The sequence below is a fragment of the Larus michahellis genome, chromosome 7 (assembly GCF_964199755.1).
Source record: "Larus michahellis chromosome 7, bLarMic1.1, whole genome shotgun sequence".
Lineage (NCBI taxonomy): Eukaryota > Metazoa > Chordata > Aves > Charadriiformes > Laridae > Larus > Larus michahellis.
In genome coordinates, this window is record NC_133902.1 from 39,880,251 (window position 1) to 39,906,227 (window position 25,977).

The following is a 25,977-nucleotide window of genomic DNA, read 5'->3' on the forward strand; positions in this document are numbered from 1 at the left end:
GGGCCCCCACCCGTGTCAGGCTGGTACCGCCGCCTCCCCCCGCCCCCCACGCGACGGGCCGGAGCCGGCCCGCCGCCGCCGTTTCCAAGGAGACCCACATCTCCCCCCCACCCCCGGCTCTGCAGCCGGCCTTCCTTTTCCTCCCGTCCCCCCCCCCGCTTTATTATTTTATTTTTCTTTAATTAAAGAGGGCAGGGAGTTCGTGGGGAAAGCGATGGGTCTAATTTATGCAGAGCTTGTTTCTGCTCACCCACGTGAATTAGCATCACGCACAGACACAATAGTGAAAGGGCAGGAACACAAGGGAGCGCACCCCGCTCATCAGCATTCATAACAGCCGCGGCCACTTCACCCCCACGCGCCCCAGCCTGGGGCTGCGCTGACATTTGTCACCCCTATTTACACAGGAACAAAATACACGGCCTTAAACTAGTCAAAGCGGCATTTGTAAAGAACATTTCCTGATCGAAATCGTAAGTTCGCAGGAAAATGACATCCCGTTCTCTACGTTTTATTTTTTGTTTCTTTATTTTCCCCGATCGCTTTTCAAGGGCTCAACCTCCCTCCTGCGGAAATGTTCTCCAAAAATCAACATATCTATTTCTTCGAGGCATCGCCAGCGTACCTAGTTCATGATTTCTGAGTGCTGGAGAAGGAAGAGAAACACTGCTATAAAGAGATTTATGGATTAAAACTTTTACGCCGTTAATTTCTCTGTGATGTGATATGACTGAGAAATTAAATGTCTACCCCCTGTGAGACAAACACAGGCCACAAAAATCTTTGGGGGCGGTTTTCAAAAAATAAAATATTATGTATAATTAACTAAGAACTATTATGAGAAATGAATACTTGCTTGAAAAATAATAATGTATTTTGCATTAATATCAGAGTGAAATAAACGCAGAGGGCTACAACGTAGCATTCCTATGTGTATACAATTGCATTAAAAATAACACAAAACACCACTTTCAAAATTATCCAAGAAAAACGTGGAGGAAAAAACCAAATATAAGCGCAGTTAGATATGCTCCAATGTTATACTCTTAAACCAAACACAGACGCGACAAATTTCCTACTGAGAAAGAATTAGTCTCGAATACATAGCAGAATAATCGATTGTTGTTGCTAAATATTTTATGATACTGGTAAATGATCCATCTAGCATATATTTAAATTTTACTTGCTATTCAGTTTTTCCATGCACAATTGAAGTTTGAATTGCATAGGAATAATAGTACAAATATTTTTACAATGAATCTGATCACAGAACTTACACAATTTATTCAGCTTGGTATCACATTGATGTGCATCCTTCCAATCCCACCTTACAAAATGCAAAAAAAAACCCCTGGCTTTACTAACAACAAGGAAATAGCAAAAACCCCGCTTATATTTAAAATACTGAAGTGTGTGAAGAATCTATAAAACAACTGACCTGTTCAAATTGTTGTTTTTCCCATCCATGCACTGTTTTTATTAATTAGGAACCAAACCAGATTGATCATCATTTTATAACGTTTGACATATTCACTGTCTTCCTAGTTCCAGCAGAATCTTCTTAAATTTCCCAGCACTGTGTTTTATTGCTGGTACCATATGCTTTATTGTTCAGCCACAAGAGCTTTGCTCTGCACAAAGACTCATTACCTACTGCTTGCTGAGCAGCTTCAGGCTCACTGAGGCTGCCTCTGTGATCACATGGGAGTTTTGTCGGAGAAAGCCAGGCATGCCACTGATTTCACCGGCTACGGATATTTTTATCAGCTGAGGTCTACTATGAGGAAGGAATAACAAATTCTGAAGCTTCTTTACCTCATTAAGACAGCAGTCATTACGGAAATCCCCTCAGCTTTTTTTTTTTTTTTTAATTATCATGATTATTATTACTCCTATTGTAACACGAGTTCAAGTAGAAATTCAAGAGTTGTTAAAAGTAATTTTTTCTAGCGGGGAGTGGCAAAAACTGTGCATTGTCTGCATTGCTCGACACACAGCGGATGCTGAGATTAATATTCTGAAGAGGTAATATTTTGCCAACACTTAATCTGCCAGTGTTTATCCTTTACGTAGAGGACGAGCTTCTGCATGAAAAATTGTTCCTAAATAGCAGCCCCCTGATTTAAATTTCTCTCATCAGTCAAGGGCATTATCCCGTAATCTTTGGTCATAAAATTAGTTTTGCTGGTTTCAGTGAGACTACTCAGGTGAATAAGAATTGGCCATTTGAGCAAGGATTAGTCTCAAATCCAAATGACAAATTATATAGTACGATGAAGCCTAATCTCTTCTTGATAATAAATAGCTGGTGATACTCAGGGTTTGTCATTTTGTTGTTGGTTTCCTTTTTTTTTTTGGGGGGAGGGGGGGATGTTTAGTTTGGGTTTTGTCTTTTTAAACACAGAATTCTACATTGAAATAACATTTGATATTGGTTAAAAGCTTACTATTTACCTAAGCATTTTATACTGGAATAAGTGAATATTTACATTCAAAATTACAAAAGCACTTATATAAAAAGATAAATATGTAACAATTTTTTCACTGATACATTCTCAGTATCGGGGATCCATTTTGGAATATTTGGAGATAGCTTAACTCCTACTAAAGAGTGATTTCCCAGAATATTCTAATTTAAAACTCTTAACATACAGCTAGTGATAATAAATGAGCATCTCTTCTGTACCCTGAAAACTGTTACTGAACACGTAATTAACCATAATATTAACATTGCGAAGATGCTGCTATTCTATGAAATAGTCAATTATCTCTGGAATAATTCATAGCACTTTGAAAATATAAGATGGCAAAAGGAAACTGTTTTCGCATTAATATTCCACAAATGAAATACCTACTTATTCTGTTTAAGATCTCCCCCGATTAGAATAACTGACAGCTTGTTGCACATTGTTAGCATTATTCTGGTCCTATGAAAGTCCGTGGAAGTTTTGCCACTGATTTGCATGGAAGAAGGGACAAGCGTGACGAACACAGATTCATGCGCTTCACTGTGTCATCATGCAGATCAATGACAAAACTCCCCGTTTCTTTATTGTTCTCAGCATCTTGCTCATCATGTATTATTAAGGTTTTCTAACAGTTGATATGCAGTCTCTATTGATGACACTGAATTATAGAAGATGGTTAGTAAAGGATTCAGAATTACCTCCAACTAAATCCAGTGATGAATATCTTCTAGACCCTCACATTCATTTTATTTAATAAAAAATTCCATTATCAAGTATGAGTGCATTTTAAAATGCCACCATTTTTATCTACCCAAAGACATGTAACGAGCAGATGGTTCGTGGCTGAGAACCTTCTACATCTCTTAAGCAGGAAACACTACCACGTATATATTAATGAGAAGAAATGAAAGCAGACTAGATGTGTTGCTAACGAACAGCTGGTTTAGCTACAGCTATGCATATTTTTTTTCCCCTGGCGGTATCATTGATGATGTCACAATGCTAGTGTAGGAAGACATAAACAAAAGGCAGGCATTTTTGCTGCAGCAGCAGTAGGGGGAAAAAAGAAAAAAACAAATATTTGACAGATGGAAAGAACAAAATCAGATCAGGGAAAGAGTACTATTGTCACATTTTCTGTGTGTCGTTATACACACTGTGGAGCACTTCTCAAATCCTGAAAGGACGTTAGAGGAAAACATGTTCAAGGACACGATACAGTTAAACCAGTTAGCAGGAAAGTGCTGTTTCTGCAGGAGACAATAGCAGCAAGCGGTCTTCCTGCTGTAGGAAAGGCAGCCTCAGTTAATCAGTCTTCAGGGTTGGGAGGGGAGGTGGTAGGGAGGAGGGAAGCCTCAATCCTCCATAGTGGAATTTGGGATTTCCTAATTCTAATTTAACATTTTTAGGTAGCTAAATTATATTCCATCCCATACTCTCTTCTTACAGGTTTACTAAATAGAAGGAAGTCTTTGTGAGAGCCATTTTGTTGAATTTCTGCACAAACATACTATTGGGGAAGTGCCTTTTTGACACCATGAAAGGAGATAAAGATCACCCAACAATTTCACAGTAGCCGGAACCCAGACCTCCCTTGTCACAAATGAGGCAATACTTTCTGGTACTCCTTCTGTAACAGACAGGACTCCTCCAGGAGAATCCAAATTCACCTCTCGCTGAAACAACAGCAAGAGAATGACACGCAACTGCTTAGCAGTCTCTTCCACCCAAGGTCTCCCATGGGAGTCAAGGTAAGCAAGGGCTCTCTCTTCTCTAATAAAAGGTTCCTTGTGAATCCAAATGAAAACAGAATCAAGAACCTGCTGACAAACTGTAAATAAGGGTAAACTGTCACATCCCACATTTGCTTTGTAGGAAAATCAATTCACAGGAACATTCTTGTGCTTTCCCATTCCACAGAAGCTACAGCAAAAGGGAACCGCTAAGGAAATTCTGACTCTGAATCATCTCCATCATTAGTAAGGAATAATTATATAAAGTCTGGTTTATTCAACCCTATATGCATTTAAACTTGAGTACTTTTACACACGTTATATGCACTGAAATACAGATCTTACACAGAATTTAAAAAGCAACAACAACAAAAAAAACCGAAACCAAAAAACCACCACAACAACGCAAGATCAGCCCTATATATCACAAAACAGACTAAGCCTATGATTTGAACTTCAAATCATTCCCACCTTACACAACTAAATTATTTTGTTAGGTATTGCGTTTAATCTGCTGTTCAGTATTCTGTATCACAGGATCTGGATGAATCAGATACGAATCAAAACAATTATCGGGATAGCACCATTCAATTTTATGGAACAAAAAGGGGCAACTTGCACTCAAAGCCTTGTTATTCTAAAGGGCTGAATCCTGTACCTTTCAATAAAACGCAAGAGCTCCAGTTTCTCCAAGTGCACCACAAACGCAAGAACTTCCACACCAGCTGAGAAAAAGAGTGTCTTGCTGTAACTCTCTATTGCAGTCTAGTGACAAAAAAGATCTGAAGTCCCGGATTTATGAAGCGTGTCCAGTGGACCATACATGCTCTACTCCAGCTCTTACAAAACAGCATGCCATGGTTTGCATTGTATGACCTACAGCAGCAGCAACTCCAAACGCCTCAGCATTTGCTTTCAGGTTTAGAAATAGATGGTTTGTGATCACTCCTTGGTAAGATCTATAAACTTTGCACATGCAAACTCCTCTCATTTGAGCTACAGATGAGGCACAGCTGCAAACTTCCCATGGAACTCTGCCATTACAGTTGTTGTTCTACAGAATTAAAAATGCCTATCTATGAGAGAAAACGGCGCAATATTAATTAAAGCTCTCCATCTGAAGTTACTGTCAGTAACAATGGGGTAGGATAGTCCTAAGTATAAATTCTACATCTTTCTTTCCAGACCAAATATAATTTAATCAAATAAATTTCCTCACCCTGTCCCCAAATGTCTTGCTTTCTCTGGATACATCACAGCCACAGCTAAACTATCTTCAAGTAGTGCCACACAAACTGCTCGGTTCCAAATAGTGGGGGCTTAATGGATTTCAGTAGCCTTTCAGAAAGAACAGCATACTTTGGGTTCCTGAGTTACACAAATATGAAAAACTTCCTCATTCCTAAATGACATTTTCAACAAAGAAGTACAACCATATATTGAAATAAGAGTCTAGCCAGTGAAGTGCAAGAAAACAGACAAAAATCTATTTGAAAGGTAAGAAGACATCCTCAGATCAACAGATGGATGGAGAAAGCACCTTGTAACTGAAGGACAGGCCTGTGAGAAGCTGTTCTTATTTCTGGCACCTTAGCAATCCCATCTCCAAATTTCATACAGTGATCCCTAAGCACGTCAACGTAAGGCTGCCAGCTGCCACCCTTCACTCCTATTTCTGGCACATTTGCCCTGTTATCTCAATTTGAAGGACAACACACATAGTTTCCTCTGTTTCTGACTCATACCTCCCCGACCAGGAGTGACTTCCCAAGTCACGTGGTGCAAAGCACGCACAGAGTAACAATGAATTCTCTTTACACATACTACGAGGTGTACAACAGCATAGCACTTCCTGATGATTTTTAGCACAACAGCTCTTGAAAACAACCTTGTTTTTAACAACACGTTCTTGCTACATCTTACAATACCTGCATTTTTCTAAGATAAAACAAACCTTCTCACCAGCAGCTGGTATAGTGCTGTTTCGGATTTGGGATGAGAATGGTGTTGATAGCCCACTCATGTTTTTGGCTGTTGCTAAGCGGTCAAGGCCTTTTCTGCTCCTCATACCGCCCTGCCAGCGAGCAGGCTGGGGGTGCACAAGCTGGGAGGGGACACAGCTGGGACAGCTGACCCCAGCTGACCAAAGGGGTATTCCATGCTGTATGATGTCAGGCTCAGGTGGGAGGAAGAGGAAAGAAGGGGGGGAACCTTCAGAGTGATGGCGTTTGTCTTCCCAGGTAACCGTTACGTGCGATGAAGCCCTGCTTTCCTGGGGATGGCTGAACTGCCAGCTGCCTGCCGATGGGAAGCAGTGAATGAATTCCTTGTTTTGTTTTGCTTTGCTTGCACGCACAGCTTTTGCTCTACCTATTATCTCAATTATTATTTTGCTCTACCTGTCTTTATCTCAACCCATGAGTTTTTCCCCCTCACTTTTACTCTTCCGATTCTCTCCCCCATCCCAACTGGGGGGAGTGAGGGAGCAGCTGTGTGGTCCTAGTTGCTGGCTGGGGTTAAACCATGACAATGGTACTACACATTGGAAGAGCTACCATATGCAACAAAAATACTCCTCTGCAGTAAACATACAGAGCTTGTTTCTTCTTTCACAACGTTTCTCAATGCTGTTGGTTAACCACCAAAATCAAAGAACATATTAACTTTGGCAGGCAAATTAATGTACTGAAAGGTGTATAGCCAAGCAACAGAAGAATCTCGACTGCTGTTGCATTAGATGATGTGAATAATCAAAAGCAATTAATTTTGTGTTGCTGTAATGCTCGATACAGCCATCGTCCAAAACGCCAGCAGAGCATTGAGTTTCTCAAATAAAACAAAGTTCTATTTTAAAGAGCAAACTGCTTGCTATCTTACTAAAAAAAGAAAAGGAAAAAATAAAGACTTAGAAGAAGGCAGGTACTTTAAGAAGTGAGATTGCCTGTGCTGTCTTGTATGTGCTTCATAAGCCTGTTTCGCTCCAGCCAGTTTCCATGACAGCTCAGACATAGCAACATGATCCATGCCGGGGAGTAATTCAGAACTACACAGAGCTATGCCTGGTGCAGTTAGAAATTGCAAGACATAATGAGAAGAAACAAAGGTGCTTTTTTGTTTTTAATTAACTGACATACTCCCTACTCCATCCCTTTTCTCTTGCTTGGTTACTAAGCACACCTTTTCTCATAGTATCACTTTCCAACTTACAGATTTCAGTTGGCTGTTGACCAGCAAAACATTTAAAAGTAAATAAAATTAAGGGATATTTGAAGTAAGCATGATAGCTAGTATTTTCTCCTTTTCTTTTTCTCCAACTGGTTGGTTCTTCTAGTCCCCCTTATACCACACTAAACCAAAAATAAGTTTCCTGAGTCGATGCAGTTGAAACAGGAGCAAAATCCTGTCAGGAGGAAGCAGACCATCTCTCCTCACTGGATTTGTCATCAACAGAACTTTCTAAAGCACCACCGTTGCTACACCAGCCACATTGCCTCATTCTTGCTTTCACAGTTTCCACAGCGGAGCAGACAAGATCTTTAGTTTTTATCTTCAACCAGAAGATGAATCTTTCATTGTTACAATCTTTGAATTTGTTCCTGTCTACCATAAACACAAGTATTTTAATTCTAGCAGAGACCTAAAAAGATATAATAGACACACAGACAGATCTAAGCAGCAATGCAAACAATTTTTTACATTTTATAGCAGTTAGCAGTTTATGAAGCATCCCAACTTACAACACAAGACATATTCAATGCACTATTAGGAATAAAATATAGAGTAGACTTTTAATCTTATAGACAAGAAGGTATCTAAATTATAAAATCAGGTGGCTGCCTTGCGTTGCTAATCATCAGTTTAGGATCTCATTCCACAGGAAGTGAATCCGCTGCAACACTTCTTCCTGCCTTTGTATGTCCCACACACCACCTCGGATTTGTCATTTAAAGCTTAAAAGGACACTGAATTTTAGGTTGTATGGTAACTTTTCACTCTTTCAAATAACCTTTAAAGCCTAGAAACTGATTCTCATTTAATAGAGAATTATTAAATTGTCCATTTCCATTTGGCCAGCACTGATTTCTTTCCCGTATGTGTATTCAGCAGAGCTTGAATATAATTTTTTTATTTACTTGTTTGTGTACCAACATCACTGATAACATCAGCACAGCAAGGGGAATTCTATTGCTTATGTTGAGTCTTCTCTACCAGCAGAACACAACACATTTTCCCCCCATATGTTCCACGGTAACAGACTACATTAAGAAAGTAAAAGTATTTTGAAGGAGACCCCTCTCCTCATACCCTAAAAACATGGTAATGATTTCACTTCCCCTGAAATTAGTGTTAAAGAAATTAAATGAAAATACCTATCATGTATTTTGGCATCCAAAATAAATTCTATAGCATATATAGAAGATTTTCATCAAGTTAAAACATGAACCGCTATATTCTTACAGCAAACTTTTTACTATGTCATTCTAACATTCTAAAGCTTCAGAAAGTAAGCCCCTACAATTCGGAAATATGCTTTCTAAGAAATACTGACTGACATTTCTTTCATATAGGAAGGAGATCTATTAGCAATATTTAAATAACCACATTCATATTAGCAAATCAGTGGACAGTTCTAGGATGACTTCAGTGGTCAAAATGGACTGCTGATTTAAAATTTGATTACACAGTTTTTAAATGGTGTTAGAAGACACACTATGTTTTCGGTCTAAATTGCCGAGGGGACAAAGGATAACTGCAGTAGTCACATGCCCTGAAACTGTGCAAGGATCAACGTTTCTGCAACATGCTCAAGTTTGTAAGTTCTTTTGCAGAATCAAAGAATCACAGAATAGTTTAGGTTTGAAAAGACCTTTAAGATCATACAGTCCAACTGTCAACCTAGCACAGCCAAAACCACCCCTAAACCATGTCCCTAAGAACCATGTCTACCCATCTTTTACAGGCCTCCAGGGATGGTTACTCAACTGCTTCCCTGGGCACCCTGTTCCTACACTTGACATCCCTTTTCGTGAATAAATTTTTCCTAACATCCAGTCTAAACCTCCCCTGGTGCAACTGGAGGCCATTTCCTCTTGTCCTATTGCCTGTTACTTGGGAGAAAATGCTGACCTCCACCTTGGTACAACGTCCTTTCAGGTAGTTGTAGAGAGCAATAATGTCTCCCCTCAGCCTCCTTTTCTCTGGACTAAACCACCCCAGTTCCCTCAGCTGCTCCTTCTAACTCTTGTGCTCATAACTCCCACCTAGAGCACATAACTCTTGTGCTTTAGACCCTTCACCAGCTTCGTTGCCCTTCTCTGGATGCACTCCAGCACCTCAATGTCTTTCTTGTAGTGAGGGGCCCAAAGCTGAACACAGTACTCGAGGTATGGCCTCACCAGTGCGGAGTACAAGGGGACAATCACTTCCCTACTCCTGCTGGCCACATTATTTCTGATACAAGCCAGGATGCTATTGACTTTCTTTGCCACCTGAGCACTGATGCTGGCTCACATTCAGCTGGCTGTCGACCAACACTTTGGGCCTGGCCATCCATACAGTTTTTCACCCAGCAGAGTATGCCCATCCAAGCCACAAGCAGCCAGTTTCTCCAGGAGAATGCTATACCACAATGCTGTGGAAAACAGTGTCAAAAGCTTTACTAAAGTCTAGGTAGACAACATCCACAGCCTTTCTCCCATTCACTAAGCAGGTCACCTTGTCACAGAAGGAGATCAGGTTAGTCAAGCAGAGCCTGCCTTTCATAAACCCATGCTGTCTGGGCCTGATCACTTGGTTGTCCTGTATGTGCTGAGTGATGGCACTCAAGATGATCTGCTCCATAACCTTCCCAGGCACTGAGGTCAGACTGACAGGCCTGTAGTTCCCTGGATCCTCCTTCCAGCCCTTCTTGTAGGTGGGCATCACATTTGCTAACTTCCAGTCAACTGGGAGCTCCCTAGTTAGCCAAGACTGCTGGTAAATGATGGAAAGTAGCTTCGTAAACACTCCCGCCAGCTCTCTCGGTACCCTTGGGTGGATCCCATCTGGCCCAATAGACTTGTGCGTGTCTAAGTGGTGTAGCAGGTCACTAACCATTTCCCCTTGGACTATGGGGGCTTCATTCTGCTCCCTGTCCCTGTTGTTCAGCTCCGAGGGCTGGGTACCCAAAGAACAACCGGTCTTGCTATTAAAGATTGAGGCAAAGAAGGCATTAAGTACCTCAGCCTTTTCTTCATCCTTGGTCACTATGTTTCCTCCCACATCCAACAGAGGATGAAGATTCACCTTAGCCCTCCTTTTGTTGTTAATGTATTTGTAGAAACATTTTTTATTGTCTTTTACAGCAGTAGCCAGATTAAGTTCTAGTTGGGCTTTCGCCCTTCTAATTTTCCCCATGCATAACGTCACAGCCTCCTTGTAGTCCTCCTGAGTTGCCTGCTCCTTCTTCCAAAGGTCATAACCTCTCTTCCCCCCCCACCCCCACCCCGTCAAATTCCAGCCAAAGCTCTCTGTTCAGCCAGGCTGGTCTTCTTCCCCACCAGCTCTTCTTTCAGCATATGGCGACAGCCTGCTCCTGCGCCTTTAGGACTTCCTTCTTGAAGAATGTCGAGCCTTCCTGGACTCCTTTGTCCTTCAGGAATGCCTCCGAAGGGACTCTGTCAACCAGGCTCCTAAATAGGTCAAAGTCTGCCCTCCGGAAGTCCAAGGTGGCAGTTCTGCTGACCCCCCTCCTTACTTCTCCAAGAATCAGAAACTCTTATTTTGTGGTCGCTATGCCCAGGTCAGCCTCCAACCATCACATCACCCACAAGTCCTTCTCTGTTCACAAACAACAGGTCCAGCAGGGCACCCTCCCTAGCTGGCTCACTCACCAGCTGTGTCAGGAAGTTATCTTCCACATACTCCAGGAACCTCCTAGACTGTTTCCTCTCTGCTTTATAGTATTTCCAGTAGATACCTCATAAGCTGAAGTCCCCCTCACGAACAAAGGCTTGTAATGGTGAGACTTTTCTCAGCTGCTTACAGAATATTTTGTCTGCCGCTTCATCCTGGTTGGGTGGTCTGTAACAGACTACCACCATGATATTTGCCTTGTTGGCCTTCCCCCTCATTCTTTCCCGTAAACACTCAATCCTATCGTCACCATCATTAAGCTCTAGACAATCAAAACACTCTCTAACATACAGGGCTACACCACCACCTCTCCTTCCTCGCCTTTCCCTTCTGAACACCCTGTACCCATCAATAGCCACAGTTCACTCTTGGGATTCGTCCCACCAAGTTTCAGTAATGGCCAACTAGGTAGTAGCTTTCTAGCAGCACAGGGGCTTCCAGTTCCTCCTGTTTGTTGCCCATACTGCATGCACTGGTGTAGAGGCACTTCAGCCGTGTCACCTACCTTAATTTTGTAGAAGTGGTAATTGAGTAATTGCTTTATCTAAGAGTTCTACCTAAAAGGCATCAGGACTAAATAAAGACTTTTATTAGACCATTTTTATAGCCCAAATGTCTTTCAAGTTTTCACCAGTTCAGAAACCTTCGTGATTTTTTTTTTTGATTGAACTGATTGATACCTACCAGCTACAGGACTTAATGTTCCAGTTAGATTTTTGTTCACAGTATTAAGTAGATACACCTATCACACCTACTGAAGCACAAGTCATGGGTTGAGTACGTCAGGCTACAGTCCCTAAAGAGTGCAGTTTTTTCAGCCTGTTACGTTGTGTTACATTCTTTTCCAATGAATAGATAAAAAAATAAGTAAGACTTCCAACCAGGATTCTATTCTAATACTTTGGATAAGGTGCACCAATTTATGGCACAGACAAAACTTGGACTGTAGGGACCACGGATACCACTTGATAGGAAGCTGCATCATTTGACAGCTTCCCATGTTGCAGAAAAGAAGCGATTACTACCTCAGTGTGATTTTTGGCATTCCTGCAATGAATGTGGTTTCTCAACTAGATTTATCCCTTTGGCCCAGCATCTTTAGGCACTAAGGATAATATTATCTCATATATAATGTGTCATATATAATGACACAGTATTTTTCTTTTTAGGAACATGATGATCCTGTTTATTTCTGCTATAATAAGTGGAGATAATACACATCTTGCCAGATATTTAGAGGGAGTGTAGTCAATGTGCCTGTTTTGACGTTCCAGGTTACAGCAAAGGTGCAAGCTATCAGGACCTGCTGTCATTTGCTGTTAACAGACTTTCACCAGATCAACAGCTTCAAGCTCATAGAGGAACACACCAGTTTTGTGACTGAAGAGCAGGAAGTCAAGCTCCTTGGCTGTCTTGTTCCATCTCCTGTGGGTTCCATCTCCTGGGGTGGGCAGATTTCAGTGACCCTACCACTGCTCTAGCTGCCTGCCTGGAACTGCTCTCCTCCTGCCCTAAGTCCACTGTCGGCAGCGGTTGTGTAAGCCTCCAGGATACAGGGTCATAAATGCAGACTTCAGCCATTTAAGATTTCATGAAGTATAAAGATTTGCCAGGGCCAACTGTCCTACTTTTCCAGAGCAAAAGACATTCTCGCTGCCCTGGCTGTCTTAGATTGAGAGACAGGAGTGGCCCCATTTACATGCAGAAAACATATTTCGTATCACTTAAAATGGCAATGAGTTCATAACTGTGCATTGTGTATCCTGCAGTTTTCTTCTCATTATCTCCAGTCCTGGGAGAATCCCCGAAGAGTTGTCGTATTTAGCTTGTAAAATACTTAAAACAGCAAATTGGTACATACTCTGTGCTGATCTTCTTATTCTTTTCCTGCAGTTGCAAACAACTCTTTAAAAAAATTACATTCATCATCATATTGGAACAGTCCCAGATAAACAATTGCTAGCCTTGTCATGACACTCAGCATGTCAAGCAATGACACAGGCAGAGTTTGTGGAGAAAAGCACTATCTTTAAGTAGACCAGCTAAGATGACTAGGAAACCTGAACCCTTTGAGGACATGAGAAGGGGGTCATGCACACAAAAGCCTGTCTATTTTTCTAACTGTAGAAGTTAATCTAACTAAAAAATACGAATTTCCCCACAAACCTTGCCCAGTGGTTATCCTTAGATTATCATACTACAATAATGACAGCGTTAACAGCCTTAAAAGATATAGATGGCCTGACATACAGCTTTAAATGGCTCTCTGATACATAGCCTTAGAAGCTAAATATCTTAAATGTCAAGCAGGAAACAAAGGTGGATTCAAAGAGCTCGGATTGCAGAGAAAACAAAGAGGTATCACTTCTCATCTCATAATAGTTATTTTTACACACAGACTGAAAATTTTATACGCAGAACGACAAAGGTCAGTTTTACAAAAGAATTAAAAAAACCTAATGAAATACATTTGCAGGAACTGCTCCAAAACATTAGAAACAACATGGGAATCAAAAATTTTAAAAGTTGCCAATACTAATGAACGCTCAGAGGTAAGTGGAGAGGAGAAGACCAAGAAGAACTTGCCTCTATTTCAAGAGGCAAAGAATATACTTTTATGGCAGTAAAAACATGTGATGCTAAAGGGGATACAAAGAGACGCATCAGCAGGTGAAAGTAACATCAACTTCGAAGCAGCGTTAGAGATACATGAGAACACAGTAAGAAAGCATTTGTTAAGGCCAGGATTTTGTGATACCTGAGATGAAAAATGCTAAAAAGTTTCCATAAGATTGTTTTGCTTCACAGCTGAGTTCAGTTAGTTATCCTGGAGGAGAGACAAACTGGAAAACAATCTTATCTGAGAGGGATACATCTACTGTTAGCACAGACATCATAAATTAACTTCTTTTTTTTTTTAAGATTAGCTAGAAAAAGTACAGATGGAAATGAAAAGGCCACTAAAAATGTAACTGTATAGAAAGTAGTAGTATGGGGAAGGGAAAAACAGAGAGCCTTTTCAAAAATAAACTGAGTAGCAATTAGAGGATTGGAAGAACCAAGAGTGGGGGAAAAAGCACAGGCAAGCCAACATTTCAGAAGATGAAATATAGTAAACTCCTGAAGACGGGTTGTGGAAGATGAGGCCAAAATGTTTATTTTGAGATCTAGGGAATACATTTCTATCTAATGTATGTATGCAGAAAATGAGGCACATGGGCCCTAAAGTAACTGAATGACAGAGTAAAGTAAATGAATGAGAATATCAGAAATACTCTGACACTGACTGCCAACATTTGCTAGGAACATAATTTTATCCATTAAAAAGAAAAAGTAGTAAAAATCAATTCCCTTGAATCCAAACCCTCCAGCAAACTCAGAGGCAAAATTCACAAAGTATAACATGCACTGAGCAAAAAGTGTTAGATATAAAAGGTATCACTTGGCCACACAAAATCAGAGAATTTGGTGAAAATATACCAATGACCTCAGACTACTACGGATGGGGGTAGGGAAAGCCAAAATCCGAAATACTAGACAGGCTGACAGCTGAGTCAAATCTAGCCTGAACCAGAACTGGAGCGAAAATTCCTGCCTGTCCCCATATTCCATGTTTTGTTCAATCTAAGCATACAGACAAGGTGACTCTGCTAGTGGTAGGAGCACTGGAACCCTCTGTATCCAACACACAATGGCCAAAGCCAAATCCTCAGAAAACAAGGCTAAAAATTCAGAGGCCCACATATACATTAAATGTCACATACAGCGTAGGGGAATTTTTATTAGACAGTGGGTAACCAATGAGGACTCTCAAGCCACAGCCTGATTGTGTACAATTCAACAGTAAGAATAAAAACTAGCAACAAATAGCACACGTTCTTATTAGAGAGATATTACAAAGAAACTGCCAAGCAGTTAGCATGTAGCAAACAAAGCTGTTATTCTCACTATACAGGTGTTATTAACACTTTAATTACTGGCTATATTTCAAAACATTTCTCTGGATTATAAAATGGAGAACCTGTCTAACTGCTAGCATTGGACTGGCAGCAGAGACCTGAAATGAGTTTCCATAAACAGTTAAAACCCTGAAAGCTGTTTTTAATAAGTAATTTTGTGAGACCTCAAGCAGTTTAACTATTCCATGCCTACCTTCTCCATATTAAAACTAATAAAAAAATTTCAAGCAACATCCTATTGTTATTAATCCCACAATTGTACTCTCAGTAATTAAAAGTAAAAGGTATTCTTCAAGAGTACCAGTTATAGAGAATGTGTCTCATTGAACAAGTCAAAATAACTGGGGGGGGGGGGGGGGGGGGAAATCAATCAGCAGTTATTTTGCATTATTTTCAATAACAAAGTGAAAAAAAAAAGAAAAAAAAAGGGAAATTATAGTGGCAAGTCTGAAAATTTAAGCCTTATACAAACTTTACAATTCTATTTCTAAGTAATAGTAGTAAAGGGATGGGAAAGTACTGTTTCTTCTGATACAGGGTAATATCCTGTCATTTGAATTTACAAAAAGAGAATTCTTCAGACAGAAAAAATTTAAACCATCTAGCATTATTTTAGTACACACAAAGCAGTTAAAAGCCATTTATTTGTCTTCTCAAAGATAATCCCTACTAATTGCTCTAGTCGTGGAAATACATTCTGTGGGAAAGGATAACGAAGACTACTTGTCAAATTGGTCATGTCATTATTTTGCTGCACAACCCAAACAGTATGGCCTGACCCATTCCCAGCATGCTGAATATCAGCCTACAGAAAAGGACCCGTGCATAAGCCATTCTGACCTTTCCTGCTAGTTTCTTTTGACCTTTCTGACCTCATTAGACTGCTATAAAGAAAATAAAGGAGCTGTTGGGTACTCTTGATGGATTAGAAATAACAAGAACGTGTCTAAGACTTACTTAAGCACTACACTGGACCACTGAATTATAATGCTTTTCAAACAATCAAAATGATAATAGGGATGATGATGAAGAAACAGTGGTAGGGAGAAATAGATTGTTAAAATATTTAAGTGTGAATAATATGTTTTTAAATTGTTTATCAGTATCCTTAACCATTTATTGTGTTGTCATTTTAGATGGCTGGATTTTTAAGGCCTCATTTGAGTGAGAAGAGATATTAAAAAACAACAGTCCCAGCACAGTTATTCTCATGAATATAACTTAAGCACCTTGCTAAAAGAGGGCTTTAATCTCTCCTGGACAGATATATTTAATGAATTCTTCAAATTCCCACAGGAAGGAAACTCTAGAGCCTAGAATACCAGTCTCTGAAGTCCCTGTGTCTCATTTCAAACACTACATCACATTATTAACAAAATCTGCCTCTTCGCAGACAAAAGGGTAGAGATACTAAGAAAGTGCTTATTCTTTACATAATATACACCTTTTCCAGTGAAATTACTTAGGGATTTTAAACTGGTCCCCAGTCCTGAAATGGACAACTCATGCATTTTTATAGCTTACATAATATGAAAAACAAAATGTATAAATTAATTTTGCTCTCTAAATACTGGGTTTGCCATCCCTAGTAAATATATTTTTTTTAGCTAATACTTGTATCTGACCAAGACTCTCAGAAAGGAAACCACGGCCTCACAACTTACAATACAAGCCCCTAGTACTACAAGGGAAATTTTGCAGCAGTTGTTCTCCGAGTTGGAACACGGGACACATGCCTTTTAATCTTTTTATTCTGTATTTCTAACTTCGAGGGAGAAAAGTGCTATGAGGGGAATTTATAGTCACATAAATTTTCCAAGTTTTCATATATTATGATTTCTGATTAAAAACTCTTGCACTGAACCACTGGAAAATGTTTAAGGGAAGAGAAGAATTTTTCCTTATATGCTTAACTACTCCTAAAAGAAGACTCTAGTAGGTAGGCTGACCTCAGACAAAGGGTTCAGGCTTTATTATGCTATGCATTAAAATGCAGGCACCATCACATAAAATTAAATTATGTCTTTTTTGAAAATAAGACTATGCTATTTGTTCCTGAAATATCCTTTGTTCAGTTGTCCTGCAGTTTTATAGATCCTGGCATGGGAAAATGTTGCATTTGTGATAGTGGAGATCATCCCCTTCAAAAATATATAGCTTTTGGTAAATCTCTGCATGTCGTGTATCTGTCCTGTGCTATGTGAGTACACATCATACGACCAAGACAGCACCACTGAGGAGGGTGTATTTACGGCATTTGTCCAGTAACTCTCACCAGGGCTTATCCCTACCAGCTAAAATGTCTTAAAGCAGCCACTGGATCCAGATACCATGACACAGCACATAGAGCTAAGTTAGACAACACAGTGGTTAAAAAACCAACTTAATCAGGTTTCCACTACAGATTTCACAGTTGCTATATCTGGGCAGCTGTTCCAGCACAATTACATTAGTGATTTATGCTGTCTCTCCACTCCCCTCCATTTAAAAGAGTGGATGGAGACTGGAATATGTACATTTTTCATCCCCATCCCCATTCAGACCTTGTAAATGCAGAATTGTTTCGAGAGTTGTAGATGGTTCTTGGTTTGGGTTTTGTTTTGGTTTATTTTTCCATTGATGAGGGCTGATCCACAGGGAGAAATTAAGTGCAAGTTGTTGACACTGTGTGGGAAGGGGAGTGTAGAGGGGGTGTCCACAAAGCGTGGAAGAAGGCACAGAAGCGACAAGGCGCTTGAACTGGCAGACTGTAGTCTGTCATGAAACAACTGCAGAATAAGCACATCTAAAGCTACTTTAAACTTAACTGGTTAACACAAAAGCCTTTGCAAAAACTTTTCATTTTAATTCTGTGCAAATCCCACCTATCTGAGGTTAAATTATTATTACAGCAGTTAACCCGCCATTTAAAAAGAACACAGAACAAAATTCCCCTTCACAAAAGGAAGGGCAAGGAGAAAAAACATCAAAAAAAATAGATAACTTCTGTTATAATGTTATTTATTTATGCTATCGTCTCAGGTATTAGATCAGTTACTGATGTTATTTACTAAATAAAGCCTGGGAAAGGAAACCCCGTTCAACCAATCTCTTAAATAGTCCAGAAACCTAATTCCGAGTACCAGAGGGAGAAGTGGGGAGGCGGTGGGACCTCTTCTCCTTCCTCCACTTCTCAAATCAGAACAATACAACAAAAGCTTGGCTTCACACTGCAGGATTACAATAGCAGATATAACCAGGAATTAGCAGTGGGCAGTAACTGTCTTCCAGTGTCTGATGATGACCCAGAAATTTAGGTACAATTGTATCAACAAGTTTTGCCAGTTCAGTAACATTTAGGCATCTAAGAAATTAATTGCAGAAATCTGACGCACTTTTTCATGCTTACTGAAATAAGTGAAGCATTTTGTTTATTAAAAAGGCAATTTTTAAACAAGTCTAAGATTCTTATCAAATCACATGGTAAGTCAAGAATCACGTTCTCCTCTTACATGCATTATTGTGAGAATTAGAAAAACAGAAGGGAGAAAACTGTCTTCTCATCTAAATGTTTATCCATGGCGATGAATGAGAACACTAACTCCTGTACCCAGTGGCTGTGCGTTACCAGAAGGCAGGAAGACTGGCAGTCCAGACTGCTACAGGAATGGGGGGCTACCCTATGGGGGCTGCTTAGGGTCCTTCGCTTTATCCACAGATTTGTCAGTGAGTGAAAGGCCCTCCTGGATGTTACCTGTACAAAAGCAGATAACAATCTTCCTTCTTTGTAAATGTTTTGCAAGCGACTCCAAAAGTTCAACTCACCAAGTCTGAGACACAGACTTTCCACGCAAATGGCAGCATGGGGCCTACTTATCATGTGCAGCTGCATTCCACAAACAATCCCGCCGTTTGCATTTGGTCTAGGTTGCTTTTTTTTTTTTTTCTTATTTCCATGTTGAACGAAACAATAAATGCTAATATATGATAAGCAAGATCAGGGCAAGTTTTATCTAGTAAAATGAGGTTATGTTAGACCTGCTTCCTTTACAGTACCTTTGAGCTGTAAAATATTACTCTTACCAAGAACAGATTGAACAATGTGACACAATGTTACTTTACAGAAATTTGATATAAATACACAACTGAATGACAAGCCTTCATTCTGCTAAAAATGAGGCTTAGATTCCTAAATCATGTACTCTTAAGAAATCCTAATACGTTTTTCCTTTTGCATAAATATTAAAGATTCGAATCAAAATGAATTTTAATATGAATTTATGTTACAGTTTGTTGACAGAACAGAACAGAACTTAGTGCATTGGTTTTGGCGATTGCCAGTGTTATGCTATGGAGGAATGATGCAAAGAATTCTATATGTTTGCACAGCTAGTAATTGCCAGACTTCTTTACAGATTTGTTATGGCTAGTGAGTCCTCGCCAAGCCTCCTCTGATCCCTAAAACCCGTTAAGAGTTAATGAAGTCACCAGGGGAAGGGGGGAGGGGGGAAGGGGAGAAAAGGAAAAAAAAAAAAAAAAAAAAATCACCAGAACCCTGAAAAGAAAGTCACACATACAGCATTATCATATAGACACTAAGCCTCATTTTCAAAAGTTTTTCTTCAACAATGACTGTATGATTAGGCCTTATGTTGCAAGATTTATTTATATACATAATTTAAAACCACTTGAAGTTATTATACTGCAACACAAACATAACACGCTTCTGAAGGTTTTCCCAAGATTTTACATATATATCCTACCTGTCCAGAGAAGGGCACAAATTAACCGTGAGCTATTCAGGTTGCCTCAATGTAAATTACTCAGTACTTGAAAATTCCCCACACCCCCCTTCTCTGATGCAGCCACTAAAGGAATATTGGTCTATTTACCTTTCTAAATCACACTTTTAATTGCACCCAGCAGTGGAACAACAGTAACACCAAGGATCATTTGGGAAGTGTTCCTGCAGCATTACCAATCTAACTTAATAGGCCATCTCAAGTCAGCAATACTGATTTTTTTTTTTTTCATTATAGTTCCACCTTACTGCAGGCTAAGCACACAAATAAGAGGAACACACTTCACATCACTTGAGTATAGCAAAAGAAAAATATTTCAGTATCGAAAGTGTTATTCTTTCTTAAATGAATATTATGCAAAAATTCTAATGAATTAATCTTCCCTTATGCACTAAAGATGAGGAAAGTTGGGCCAAGTGAGCCTTCATTAAGCAGCGTGCATCTTCCTCTTCACTGTAGAAACTCATCAGATAATCAAAATCAGACACAACATAATATAAGGCTTAAGCTACTGAAAGAGAATCAACTTCCAACTGCCTTCTGTAATGTGTGATAAGGATAATCCAGATAAGGTAAAAAGAAATCATATACAAAGTTCATTTGTGTCAGGCTATAAAAACATTCAACAAGGTAAAAAGGAAAAGGAGATCAGTGACTATGTGGTCATGGACCACATGTGCATGTCCACGTGATGCTGTACATAAGCAGCATACCACTACATTTAGACCCACAGTCATTCATGAAAAGACAGGTTTAAGGTCTGCATTCATATCACGGTTAACCCATAATCCAAACAGACCCTTCAGGATAAGAGTTAGCTACACTCCTGCTTTCTGATATTTCCTTCATCAGTACATGTAGCATTTAGAAATAACATTCTAATTACAAACACCTAAAGGATAATTTATACATGTTTTCCAGTATCCGAGCAAAGATTACAACAAATTATGAACACGTTATCCAAGAGAAGATGCTATCATCATTTTCTTGCTATTTATCAAGCATTTTAAATTACTTTGTGATGTTATTAAAATATTGTACTGATTACACACAGTTCTCTGAACACATTTACTACTTGAGATGTGTTGGCTAGCTCTTTGTGGCTGAACAAATCATATCCATTACTTCCAGCCTTTGGAAAACTTAAGTCACATCATGATGTGACAAATTAAAATACAAGCTTTGAAAATACCTCTTCAGATACCTTTGTGTTTTCTTTTCCAAAATATTAGGCAGCTTATACTTTTGCAAGCAAGTGAAGAAAGATGCAAATGTGCAATAATTCATTCATTTACAAACACAAGCAACAAGTTAGGAACACATTTCTTGTATAAATCTAATTACTTTGGAAGCTGCTGATGTATACTAATCCAATGGCTTTTAGCTCGAATTTTAAGCATTTTTAAACATAAGGTTGCAACTGGCAATTGGATTTTTTTACTAATGTTGTTCCAAAATTGCTAATAAAATCTCTGCAGAGATGTAAAATATAAGATCATCTTTTGTACCATTAAATGGTACAAAATTAAAATTGGACCTGCATAACTGTATAGATATATGCACGTGAATAACTGCTACTGTACTACTGACCTTGTGATCTCAAAGAACGCCAGTTTCTCTCAGGAGATTTTTAGACCTCTGAAATCATGTTTTCAGTCTGTAGACATTTCCTTAATCTGTCCTTAAAAAAATGAAATTCACGTCTCATTACTGTTAAAATGATACCAACAAACTTTTAGAATTTCTATCAAAGTATTGGCAACGCCTTATGCACACTCACAGAATAAACAGAAAATTCTGTTTGTTTGCAAGGAAACCAATTACCGTATTAGAGGAAAAAAGAGTCAGAACAGCATGTGAGTCACACGTATGAGTAAGCCACAGAAGTTATTTTACCAAAATATTTAATTATTGCAAACAATTATTGATTAACTTATCAAATAGAATTTTTTTTTTATAGTGCTCAGAAGAGCAGACCTGACTTTTTAGTATAAACGATCATAAGACCTTTGAGCGCACAGCCAGTATGCACATTTGGCTTCTAGTACACATGAGCTACTTCTGCTCTGACACAACAGGGAGCCTGAAAACCTCCGTGTATTTCACTGCACAGAACAAAATTCAGTAACAACAAGGACAATTAAACATTAATCCTGCTTACCAAGGCAGGTGACAGACTTGCCATCTGGTGAAGTCCTTAAAGCAAGGTTTGATATCTTTCTAAAAGACATTTTTGGATATAGTTTTTGAAAAAAAACACTTGATCCATACTGCACACCCGGGGACGTGGCTGTAGAAAAGGGAGAATGGACTAGTGGCACAAGGCAGTGACAGTTCTGGCTTTGCCATTACAGATGCCTGTTTGTGTCACTTTCGGTTCTGGCCCTAATACTTGTGATCCTGCTTTAGAATAACGTCAGGATCTTATCTTGATTAGTATTTCAGCTCAACTTGCAGAGGATCGGAAAGGAATATTTATTTCAACATTTCTGAATGGAGAATCTCATTTCTACACCTCGACTGATCATTTTTCACCTCCTTCTGTGGCACTGGAGATTGAGCACAGCTGGAGACAGGCTCATGGGGAGAAGAGAGAGAGAGACTTCAAACGTGCCTGGAAGGTATTTTGTGCCCACAGCTAGTTCACAACAATGTGATTACGAAGAAGCTTTGGTACAGACTCCAGTTAGTCCTCTGGCAATTTTCATATCCTCCTTTTGCACAGGCCATCACTCTCTGGGCATACAATTCCTACACGCCGTCTTTGCCATAACCTTGAGCATCAGTGGTGCAACACTTGCTGTTGCACCGTTCTCTATTTAAGTCATGCTTAAGATTTCTTAGGATCAAAATAATTTGGGAAAACAAAGGTTTTGATCATGATACAGGAAGTTTAGGTGATAATTGAAGTCTGCATCATAAAGATGATAGATCAATTCCCAAACGCATTTAGTATTGGCTGTTTTACACAAGTAATTAATATTTCTTGCCAATACTACTGCTGCTGTTCACATGTGTCAGTGTAGGCAGATGGACGCAACGCATACAACTCGAGCTTTCTGGAGAGGGAAGAAGGTAACAAAAAATGTTTTATTTTTTGAGGTAAGCAGACAAATGAGTTGGTAGCTAATCTAATAACACATGACTGAAGTGATGGAGCGTAGTGTGCCACACAGTACTGAGCAGGCTGTATGAACTTCAGAGCCGTAAACAGGGCTACAAAAGATGCGTGGGCAGAGAAGAGAAACTGGGAAATACAGAGGAAATCGGGAGGTGGTTCAGCATCAGCTGCAGATGCATATGATCTTGTACATGTGAACAGTGAGGAAGGACTGTACATATGGGCAGTTATGGATCTGTATATCCCACCTCAGCCTCTAGAAGTCCCACCAAATGTCATGATAGACTCTGATGGCTATGAGAGAGGGTTCAGTAATTAGTAGGTGATCCATAAAGTAATGAGGGAAAATATATTTGGTCCCAAACAAGTCTACATTTTAGCTTTTCTCTGTCTTTAATTTCTGTGAAACTAAAGATTCCTTCACACTACAAAGTGTGAATAATAATTGAATAAGTGAATCATGAATAATAAGAAGTGTGAATAAACAATTCAAAGTAGAAGAGGGTTTTTACCTAAATACCAACAAAGCCACCCAAATTAAAAAAAAAAAATGTAAATGCAAATCTTTTCTCTGAGAATCTATTTTAACTATATTTTCTGAAAATCCAGGCCTGGCTCATCTGCCAAAGTTCTAGACAAAATCACAACATTTAATGACTTCATTAGGCATTGCTTGTCCTGGTTGAGCCAAACATTTACCCTTCTGTGTTAAATCTCATTGTGAGAAATGTATCTTTAAAATGCCAACTGAAGCTTTATTTCCAATGTCACACATTGTCCTCTCCTCCAGCTGCTCTTTTCTCTAACAGTGTCTGCAGTATATTCTCATTTTTTGAGAAAATTCTCACTTCCTTCACAGCAACAAGCAGCTGAAATTACTAAATCCAGAAGCATTTTTGATGGTTACTCAATGTCCAATAGTTTGAGTAACTTTATTCACACAGTAGCCTACTGACTTGTAATGTTAGTCAAATAGGCTCAGTCTTGTTAATTTTTCTTTCTGCTGAAGCCATTATAGACCATCCGCTGCAGCTATATAAATAATACATTATTATTATGCACACTGTAATTAATCAAATTGTGTTACCTTCTTCCTAAGAACATACAATTAGATATGACAGCAAAGGTAACAGTTTGTGCTAATTTTAAATAGTAGTGTAACAATGAAATGGTATCTCTGCTCCAAGATTTCTGTGTCGATTCCACACTAATCATTCAAAACTAAGAATACTACTTGAGTAAAACAAGGTGTAAAAGATGAAAAACAGTAGTTTAAATCAATAGGTGTGCTTCATTATAAAAAAAAAATTAAAATAAATCACAGAAACTTTATCACTTTTTGGTAAAATGTAGGTCATGTACAGTTTCCATAGTAACCACTGCTGAACTGTAGCTCTACAGATGACCACTGCCTATGGCTCCCTTTTTTGCTAGCAGGTGATGTACAAATACAGCCATGCCTCAGTTAAAATAAGGAAGAGCTAAAGAAGCGCTTGGAATTGCTATTAGTTTACTGACAAACATAACGCAGGCTTTAACATTTTCAAAAGTATCCCCTAATATCCTTGCGTAGACAAACTACTCAGCTAACCAGTTGGAAACACACAAAACCTAATTTTCAGTACTAAAAATCTATCCTTGGTCTGCATCTCAAGCCTACAGTCTCCAAAATGGAGACAATCAACTTTACAAGAAGTTGCAAATAAGAAAAATATTTATATTTATACAGAGCAACCCAGTAACACAGAAGTTCAGAAAGCACTCACAGGTTAAGCTGCCTTTGACAAACACACAGCAAGTTCTCTGACAGTGTATTCAGTACATTCATTGCAAGTGGGAGTTAATGGGTTGGCGCAATATTATTTTGCACACAAGTACACAGTGAAACCCAGTCATGTCAGAAGGCTGGAGCGCAGCTAATAACAGTTAAAGCCTCACTTGGGAGGAAGTGGTGTAGTTTTCAGTCAGTCTGATGGTGAAAACCCCTTTCTCACCACTATGACTCTGGGGCATACATAGTTGGTGATGAATTCATTAAAATGCAAAAAGACTCTAATAGACTTTGATAGTGAACTGGGAAATAACAGGACAAGTCAATGTCCTTGACAACTGCTAAATGGTTTTTCCCCTTTAGAACAGAGTAATTTCACTACTATGTGAGTTCAGACTAAACCAGCTACTTATCTATTTAATTTTAGTTTTTTACAGGGATTATGAAAACTCTGAACTATAAGCTTCAAGGTCTGGATGCTACCCACACCTTAATGCTATTAGTGCTACAAATATATTGCAGTCGGGTAACATCAGTATTCACATACACAATCAAAACACCAACAAAAGTCTCTTCCAACCATAATGATTCTATGATTATATGATATTTAGTGAACAGAAGAATGATAATCAATAGTATTGAACAGCATCAATGAAGAATCGTGTCCCCTCACTTGCTTTACTCTTACAAGCTCAAAACAACTGGTAGATGAACACAAGACGCCACAGCAAGATTGCTGGGAAGCCAAACAGCCAAGCTGTCATGGAATGGAGAAAGTTCTGAGAAAGCTGTCTGGTTTCCATCAGAGCTTTAGCAAAAATCAAACAATTGGTGTCACTCTTTTCACTTCACCGAATTGACAAATTCCAAAGAAATAATAGAGTGCGTATGTTCTCCTAACTGGAGCTGAAAATGTCACTATGATATTTTGGGGAGGACTGATAGATACTTGGTGTCTTTATATTCCTGTAAGGATCAGGATCTTCAATACGCTTCATACTTGGCGCACACCAGTGGATTGCCATGAGCACCAGGACATCTCAGCAAATGGCAAGACTATAATACATGTGGGAGATGAAGCTGGTGTAGAGAGGAAGAAGAAAGCAAGAAGCCAGTATAGCCTCCAGAAGGCAGAATACTTTTCTTTTTCTCCTGATGTTTCAATCAAAGTTCTTTAATTTTTTGCTTACGGGTCAGTAATTTCCATGGATCCATTCCTCCCTACAGTTCTACATTTATTCTATATGCTT

The 25,977-nt window shown here is 39.2% G+C and overlaps 1 protein-coding gene across 7 annotated transcripts in view; it reads right to left on the bottom strand.

The window, feature by feature from the left end:
* CSRNP3 (cysteine and serine rich nuclear protein 3) overlaps nucleotides 1-25,977 on the bottom strand; it is a 106,988-nt gene that overhangs the window by 40,088 nt on the left and 40,923 nt on the right. Inside the window, exon 3 of one of the 7 annotated variants that reach the window (XM_074593596.1) lies at nucleotides 21,426-21,516. The exons of 5 other annotated variants lie outside the window; for them this stretch is intronic. The gene's annotated coding sequence lies outside the window, so the exon portion shown is untranslated. Of the gene's footprint in view, nucleotides 1-1,438; nucleotides 1,682-21,425; nucleotides 21,517-25,977 lie in introns of those variants that run through there. One more of the 7 variants, XM_074593597.1, reaches the window with a different exon arrangement.